The following is a 9,592-nucleotide window of genomic DNA, read 5'->3' as shown; positions in this document are numbered from 1 at the left end:
CCAAAATTAGCTGGGCGTGGTGGTGGGTGCCTGTAATCCCAGCTACTTGGGAGGCTGAGGCAGGGAGAATTACTTAAACCTGGGAGGTGGAGGTTGCAGTAAGCCGAGATCGTGCCACTGCACTCCAGCCCGGGTAACAGAGTGAGATTCCATCTCAAAAAACAAAACAAAAAATGAAAGAGATAAACTATGAAAATCTTAAATAAAATAAAGCTGGCATGGCTATGCTGATATCATATAAATTATAATTTAAGGTAACAAGTATTACTAGTGAAAAGAAGAAATATTTCATAATAGCAAAAATGTCAATTCATCAAGAATACATAGCAAACTTAAACATGTATTCACCAGCAGAGTTAAAACATGCAAAGTAAAAGTTGACATAACTAAAAATAACATACAAACCCAGAATCATAGTTGCTGATTTGAACTCAACACTTCTAATAAAAGAGAAAAAGAAGACAAAAAAAATCTGTAAAGATATAGGAGACTTGAACAACATAAATAACTATATGACTTAATGATATATATGGAACAATATATTCAAAATATACATTATTTTCAAGCGAATGTGGACTATTTCCCTACATAGACCATATTATGGCCACAAAGCAATTCTCAAAACATTTTAAAGGATTGAAATCATTATAAGAAGCTTCCCTGACCACAATAGATGCAAACTTCATTCTATTCAATAATAGAAAGGTAAACAGAAACCCTTGAGATGTTTGAAAAATGATCCAGCACACTCTATTCATTATAGAACAGATTAAATATTTATAATAAATAATACCACTAAACATCAAAATTGTAGCAGGCAGCTAACACGTTACTTATGGTGAAATTTATAGCCTTTAATGCTTACATTAAAAAAGAGAAAGGTTGAAAATCAATAACTGGGGAGGTAGAGCAACATGGCGGACTAGAAGTCTCCACCGATCATCTCCCCATGAAGGACACCATTTTAACAACTATCTACACAAAAAAAGCACCTTCATAAGAACCAAAAATCAGGTGAGCACAGCACCTGGTTTTAACTTTGTATCGCTGAAAGAGGCATTGAAGAGGTGGAAAAATCAGTCTTGAATTGCCGATGTCACTCCTCCCCTCCCACCGTGGGGTGTGTGCTAGTGGAGGGAGAGTACAGCAATTGTGAGGCATGGAAGTCATTGCTGCCTTGTTAGAGCAGAAAAGAAAACTGGACCAAACTCAGCTGACACCTGCCCGTGGAGGAAGCATTTAAACCAGCCCTAATCAGAGGGTCATCTCTGATCCCAGCTGTTGGAATTTGAGTTTCTGCAAACCTTACTGCCATAGGCTAAAGTGCTCTGGGGCTGTAAATAAACTTGAAAGGCAGTCTAGGCCATAAGGACTGCAACTTCTAGGCAAGTACTAGTGCTGAACTGGGCCCAGAACAAGTAGACTAGGGGAACATGTGACCTACTGAGACACCAGCAAGGGCAGGAAAGGGAGTGCTAGTATCACTCCTCCCCTAACTCCAGGCTATACGGTCCATAGTTCAAAAAGAGAACCCCTCCTTCCACTTGAAGAGATGTGAGGGAAGACTGGGGAGGACTTTGTCTTGCATCTTGAAAACCAGCTCAGCCAACAGCAGGATAGGGTACTGGTCAGAGTCATCAGGCCATCTTACCAGGCCCTGGCTACTGGGTGATTTTTCTAGATATGCCCTGGGGCCAGGAGGAAACCCACTGCCTTGAAGGGAAAAACCTAGTCCTGGCACCATTCATCACCTGCTAATTGAAGAGCACTTGGGCCCTGAATAACCATCAACAATACCCAGGTACTATGTTGAAGGCTTTTTAATCTGGCCACATACACATACATATACACAGTCATTCTTCAGTGATCTGGCTGTGGGGCCACGCAGGCACTTTTGTCTCAGGCCAGAGATTGGAGTCTTTACTCTGGAGCAGATTAGGAGCCTCTACAGCCAGAACTGTGTGAAAATGCCTCAGCAGTAGGTGCTGGAATTGTGCTTTCCCCCATCATAAGCCTGGGGTGGGAGAAGAGCTGATACAGCTGCAGTTTCTCCTACGTGGCAAGACTAGGGCCAGAGCCAGCTTGGTGATCTGGAAGCAGTCTGCATGTGTAATTTCTGGGTACTCCAGCCTGCTCCCGTGAGACTGTGGTGCAACAGGGCCCACTCTGCCCAATATCCAGGCAGAAATCCAGGTATTTAGAATACCCACTTTCCTGGACTAGCAGCCTGAGCTACCCTACCCTTCATGGGCATAGATCAAAGTACAGCAAGGCCCTCTTTGCTCCATGCCCAGGTAGATCTCCAGGGATTCAGTGTATCCGCTCATCTGGATTGGCAGCCTGAGCAGCCCCACCCTTCCTGTGCAGAGATCCTGGTTCATGGAGGCCCTCACTGCGTCACATCCAGGCATATCTCCAGGCAGTTGGAGCACTTGCTCTTCTGTTTCAGCAGCCTGAGCCATCCCACCCTTCCTGGACATAGATTGTGGTACAGTGAGGCCCTCTCTACTTTATGCCCAGGTAGACTTCCGGGCATCTGGAACACCTACTCTTCTAGATTAGGAGTTTAAGCCACCCCCATCCCCATGCAGAGAACTTGGGGCCAAGGAGGTTTCCCAGCTCCACACCTAGGCACACTTCAGGACTTGGTGGCTGCCGACTGGATGCTGGTGTATGTGTCTGCCATTGGGTGATCAGTAGGTGGAACTGTGTGATTGGGCTCTGCCCATCTTGGTCTCCATCCATCTCGGCTCCCACCCATCTTAGTCTCTGCCTTCCTGGGGCTGAACAGGGAGCTCAAACCACTGTGCACTTCAGGAATCAGCCCACAGCTTGGGGCAAGAGGGAATTTCTCCCAGTAAGCAAGGATCAAGTATATACCCAGCATTGTTGGCCACAGCCATCTCTTACCTGTAAGTGCCATCTACTGGCTTGTAGGTTGCACTGCACAACCTAATATAAAACCTGCCAACAGAAGTGCATAGTGCTATAGAAGCAAAGCCAAAAGATCCTACTCAGCATTCTCTACAGTCCCATCCCCTAGTGAGAGAGGAAAGGGGGGGGGGGGAAAGCCAATAATATTACATATAAAGATGGAAAAAAAATTAAAGAAAATAATTACCTAAATTAGAAATGCCAGCATCCCCAGATAAGAAGGAGGCTGCATAAGAATTCTGGCACCATGAACAATCTGAAAGCTGTGACACCACCAAAGGATCATACTAGATCTCTAGCAATGGCCTCTAACCAAAATGGAAACTCAGAAATGACAGATAAAGAATTCAAAGCATGGATCACAGGGAAGCTCAATGAGATCCAGGACAAGGTTGCAAATCAACACAAAGATACTTCTAAAGCAATCCAGAAAATGAAGGAAGAGATAAACATCCTAAGAAGAAATCAATCAGAACTTCTGGAATTGAAAATCTCACTTAAGGATTTTCAAAATATAATTGAAATCTTTATCTATAGACTAGACTAACCAGATAAAAAGATTTCAGAACTTGAAGACTATTCTTTTCAAATGACCTATTAGACAAAAATAAAAAAAAAAGAATTTTATAAAATGAACAAAGTCTTCAAGAAATGTGAGATTATAGAAAGTGACCCAACCTACAAATTATAGGCATTCCTGACAGAGAAGGAGAAAAAGTAAAGAACCTGGAAAAAATATTTGAGAAAATAATTTAAGAAAATTTCCCTAATCTGGCTAGAGAGGTAGACATCCAGATAGAAGAAATCCGGAGAACACCTGCAATATACTATACAAAACAAACATCATCAAGGCATATAGTCACCAGATTGTCTAAATGTCAATGCCAAAGAAAACAATCTTAAAGGCAGCAAAAAGAAAAGGTCAGGTCACATGCAAAGGGAACCCAATCAGGATAACAGTGGTCTTCTCAGCAGAAATATTATAAGCTAGGAGAGATTCGGGGCCTTTTTTCAACATTCTTAAAGAAAAGAAATTTCCACCAAGAATTTCATATCCCACCAAACTAGACTTCATAAGCAAGGGAGAAAGAAAATATTTTCCGTATAGGCAAGTGCTAGGGGAATATTTTTGCCATTAGACTAGCCTTACAAGAGATCCTTAAGGGAGTTCTAAATATTGAAACAAACAAACAAAAAAGATACATGGTACCACAAAAACACACTTAAGCACATAGACCACAGACTCTATAAAGCAACCGTACAATGGAAACTACAAAGCAACCAGCTAACAACTTAATGGCAGGATCAAAATATCACATATCAATACTAACCTTGTATGTAAATGGTCTAAATGCCCCAAATACACTTGTATGTAAATGATCGAAATGCCCACAACTTGCTCCTGAATGACCTTTGGGTAAACAATGAAATTAAGGCAGATATCAATAAATTCTTAGAAATAAATGAAAACAAAGACACAACATACCAAAATATCTGGGATGCGACAAAAGCAGTGTTAAGAGGAAAGTTTATAGTGCTAAATGACTACCTCAAAAGTTAGAAAGTTCTTAAATTAACAATGGTCTAAGTGTCCCACTTTAAAGAAACAGAGTAGCAAGTTAGATTATAGAAGACCCATTCATTTGCTGTCTTCAAGTGAGCCATCTCACACATAATGACACCCATATCCTCAAAGTAAAGGGTTTGAGAAAGGTCTATCATGTAAATGAAAAACAAAAAAGAACAGTGGTATCTACTCTAATATCAGATAAAACAGACTTTAAATCAACAACAGTAAGAAAGGACAAAGAAGGGCATTACAAAATAACAAAGGGTTCAATTCAACAAAAGGACTTAGTTAACTGTCTTAAATATGTATGTACCCAACATTGGAACATCCAGATTCACAAAACAAGTACTTCTGGACCTACAAAAAGATTTAGACAGCCACACAATAACAGTGGGGAACTTCAACACTCCACTGTCATCATTAGACAGATAATTGAGGCAGAAAACTAACAAAGAAATTCTGGATTTAAACTGGACACTTGACCAGTTGGACCTAATAGAGATCTACAGAACACTCCACCTATCAACCATGGAATATACTTTCTTCTAATCTACACATAGAACATACTTTAGGCACATGCTTGGCCATAAAGGAAGTCTCAATAAATTCCGACAAATTGAAATACCAGCGATACTCTCAGACCACAGGGGAATAAAAATAGAAATTAATACCTAGAAGATCTCTCAAAACTACATGATTACATGGCAATTAAACAACTTGCTCTTGAATGACCTTTGGGTAAACAATGAAATTAAGGCAGATACCAAAAATTTCTTTGAAATAAATGAAAACAGAGACTCAATATACCAAAATCTTTGGGATGGAACAAAAGCAGCATTAAGAGGAAAGTGTAGTGCTAAACACCTACCTTGAAAGTTAGAAAGATCTAAAATTAACAATCCAACATCACACCTAAAAGACCTAGAAAAACCAGAACAAACTAATCCTAAAACCAGTAGAAGAAAAGAAATATCTAAAATCAAAGCAGAACTGAACTAAATCGAGACCCAAAAATCCATACGAAGAATCAACAACAACAAAAAAGTTTGTTGTTTGAAAGGATTAACACGATCAATAGACCACAAGCTTGATAAAGAAAAGAAAGAAGATCCAAATGTTCACAATTGGAAACTCCAAAGGTGACAGTACAACTGATCCCACAGAAAAACAAAAAGATCCCCAGAGATTATTATGAATATCTCTATGCACAGCAACTAGAAAACCTAGAGGAAATGGGTAAATTCCTGGAAACACACACTTTCCCAAGATTGAATCAGGACGAAATTGAAATCCTGAACGGAACAATATTGAGTTCCACAATTGAAGTGGTAATAAAAAAGCCTACCAACCAAAAAAGCCCTAGACCACAAAAAAACCCTGGAGACTTTCTTTATGGCCAAGCATGTGGTTAATCCTAATGTATGTTCTAGGTGTAGACAAGAAGAATGTATATTCCATGGTTGATAGGTGGAGTATTCTGTAGATCTCTATTAGGTCCACTTTGTCAAGTGTCTAGTTTAAGTCCAGAATTTCTTTGTTAGTTTTCTGCCTTGATCATCTGTCCTGATTTACAGCTGAATTATACCAGATGTACAAAAAGAGTGGGTACGAATTGTACTGAAACTATTCCAAAATATTGAGAAGGAGACACCTCCCCAGCTTATTCTATGAAGCCAGTATAAAAACAATACCCAAACCTGGCAGAGACAAAATGAAAAAGGAAAACCACATGCCAACATCCTGACAAACATAGACACAAAAATCCCCGACAAAATACTAGCAAACAAAAATCTTCAATAAAATACTAGCAAACTAAATCCAGCAGCACATCAAAAAGTTAATTTACCGTGATCAAGTAGGCTTCATTCCTGGGATGCAGGGTTGGTTCAATACACACAAATCAACAAATGTGATTCACCACATAAGCATAATTCAAAACAAAAACTCTATGATTATTTCAATAGATGTGGGTAAGGTTTTGATAAAATTCAACATTCCTTCATGATAAAAACCATCAAGAAACTAGGCATTGAGGGAATATACCTCAAAATAATAAGAGCCATCTGTTACAAACCCACAGCCAACATCATACTGAATGGGCAAAAACTGGTAGCATTCCCCTTGAGAACCAGAGCAAGACAAGAATGCCCACTCTCACCACTCCTATTCAATATAGTAGCGGAAGTGCTAGCCAGAGCAATTAGGCAAGGGAAAGAAAGAAAGAGCCTCCAAGTAGGAAAAGAAGAAGTAAAACTCTCTCTCTTTGAGGGTGCTATCATTCTATATCTAGATGACCCTAAAAACCCTGCCAAAAGGCTCCTAGAGCTGATAAATGACTTCAGCAAAGTTTCAAGACACATAATCAATTTACAAAAATTAGTAGCATTTCTATGCATCAACAATGTTCAAGCTGAGAGCTAAATCAAGAATGCAATCCCCTTTACAATAGCCATGAACAATTAAATTAAACCTAGGAATACATCTAACCAAAGATATGAGAGCTCTCTATGAGGAGATCTACAAAACACTGCTAAAAGAAATCATAGATGACACAAACAAGTGGAAAGTACTTTCGTTCTCAGGGATTGGAAAAATCAATAGTGTTAAAATGGCAATACTGCCAAGACAATCTACAAGTTTAACACTATTCTTATCAAACTACCAACATTATTTTTCACAGAAAATAATGAAAAGAATTTATAAAAAGCTAGTCTAAAATTCATAAGGAACGGAAAAAGAGTCCAAATGGCCAAAGAAATCCTAAGCAAAAAGAACAAAGCTGCATGCATTACATTAACTGACTTCAGACAATACTATAAGGCTAGAGTAACCAAAACAGCATGGAACTGGCATAAAAACAGACACACAGACAAGTGGAACAGAATAGAGAATGCAGAAATAAAGCTGCACACCTATCACCCTCAGATCTTCCACAGTATTGTCAGAAATAAGCAATGGGAAAAGAACTCCTTATTCAATAAATGGTGCTGGGATAGCTGGCTAGCCATATGCAGAGGAATGAAACTGGATCCTTACCTGTCACCATATGCAAAAATTAAGATGGATTAAATATTTAAATATAAAACCTCAAACTGTAATAATCATAGAAGACAACCTAAGAAACATCATTCTGGACATCAGCCTTGGGAAAGAATTTTTTAGTAAGTTGTCAAAAGCAATTGCAACAAAAACAAAAATTGACAAGTGGAACCTAATTAAACTAAAGAGCTTCTGCGCAGCAAAAGAAACTAGCAACAGATTAAACAGCCAACCTACAGAATGGGAGAAAATATTCACAAACTACATATCTGACAAAGATCTAATATCCAGAATCAATAAGGAACCTTAAACAATTCAACAAGCAAAAACCAAATAACTGTGTGAGAAAATGGGCAAAAGACAAGAATAGACACTTCTCCTAAGAAGACATACAAGCAGCCAACAAACATATGAAATAATGCTCCACATCACTAATCATCAGAGAAATAGAAATCAAAACCACAATGAGATACCATCTCACACCAGTCAGAATGACTGTTATTAAAAAGTCAAGAAACTGACCAGGCGCGGTGACTCATGCCTGTAATCCCAGCACTTTGGGAGGCTGAGGTGGGTGGATTATGAGGTCAGGAGTTCAAGACCAGCCTGGCCAAGATGGTGAAACTCTGTCTGTACTAAAAATACAAAAATTAGCCAGGCGTGGTGGTGGGTGCCTGTAATCCTAGCTACTCAGGAAGCTGAGGTAGAGAATCGCTTGAACCTGGGAGGCAGAGGTTGCAGTGAGCCGAGATCGTGCCACTGTATGCCAGCAAAAATCAACAGATGCTGGTGAGGCTGCAGAGAAGAGAAAATGCTTATACATTGTTGGAGGAAATGTAAATTAGTTCAGCCATGATGGAAAGCAGTTTGGAGATTTCTCAAAGAAGAACTTAGAACTATTGTTTGATCCAGTAATCTTACTACTGGGTATATATCCAAAAGAAAATAAATCTTTCTACCAAAAGGACACCTGCACTTGTATAACCCTCCAGGAGTTTCAGCAACAGGGATAGGGCCCAGAGAAGGGCTCACATGATCATTGACGGGCATCCTGCTTGGCTGCAGTAATACCAGATGGTGGGCCACAGGACGGACAGGCAGCACTTGGTGCTAATGGCTCTGAGCATATAGGCCTGTGATGCAGGAAAAGATCCTTACAGTGGAAATGAAAATGGAATTGGAAAGGAAAGAGTTGAAGAATTTTACCAGGGAACCTGTAATATGACAGCACAGCAAAATAGAGGAGGAAGAGGATGAAGATGAGATCTGGGTGCCACTGAAAAGAGGTATTTGAATTATGAGAATCTATGGAGGACTACTAAGTGATGTGCTGTGGTGTGTATAATATAAACCTACTCCATTCCTTCTCTCAGGAGATCTTGAGCAGAGTTTTCTTTGCTGATGAAAGCTTTTCTGTGAGAGGAGTCTATAAGGGGAAGTTGAAAAAGTGCAGGAATTGGAATGTAGAGAGAGTTTCTCCTACAGATTTCCACTAGAGAAAGGGTATAACTCCCAATGGGGTGAATAACAGCAGCAGGTTGAGATTTTACTGGGTACTGTATTTTTTAATCCTTTCAGAGTCCTGTGAGGTAAGAATCAGTGGTGGTCTCATTTTGGAGAGAATGGAATTGGAGTACAAAACAGATGAGTTATTTGTTCCTATTCTTACATAGTATGGATTTGAACCCAGCAAGGCTGCCTCAGGGTCCATGTTTTTGACCAGCCCTTTGGACCCAGCACCACTGTGTATCACTTACACATGAATTGGAGTGGGTAGCAAAGTAATTCCCAGTTAAATCCAAAATGGCAGTCAAAATTGTGCATGAAAAAAAAGCATGAGCAAATTCCAGGAACAAAGAAAAGAAGCCAATTAAATAAGGAACAAAAGAGAATTGGGTCAAAGTCAATTAGGAACAGATAGCAGAATCTAAGAGCCCCTTTCTGCCTGAAAGGCAGCCATTGCTCTGGAATCTAGAGAACTCACAGGTGCAGGAGGCCTCCAAGTGTACAGAGGGCTCTTCCTTCTGTGGAGGTGGAGAGAGGGATCAA

This window comes from Theropithecus gelada, chromosome 14, assembly GCF_003255815.1.
Source record: "Theropithecus gelada isolate Dixy chromosome 14, Tgel_1.0, whole genome shotgun sequence".
Taxonomy (NCBI): domain Eukaryota; kingdom Metazoa; phylum Chordata; class Mammalia; order Primates; family Cercopithecidae; genus Theropithecus; species Theropithecus gelada.
The sequence above is the reverse complement of the archived record's forward strand: the minus strand, read 5'-3'. Positions refer to the sequence as shown.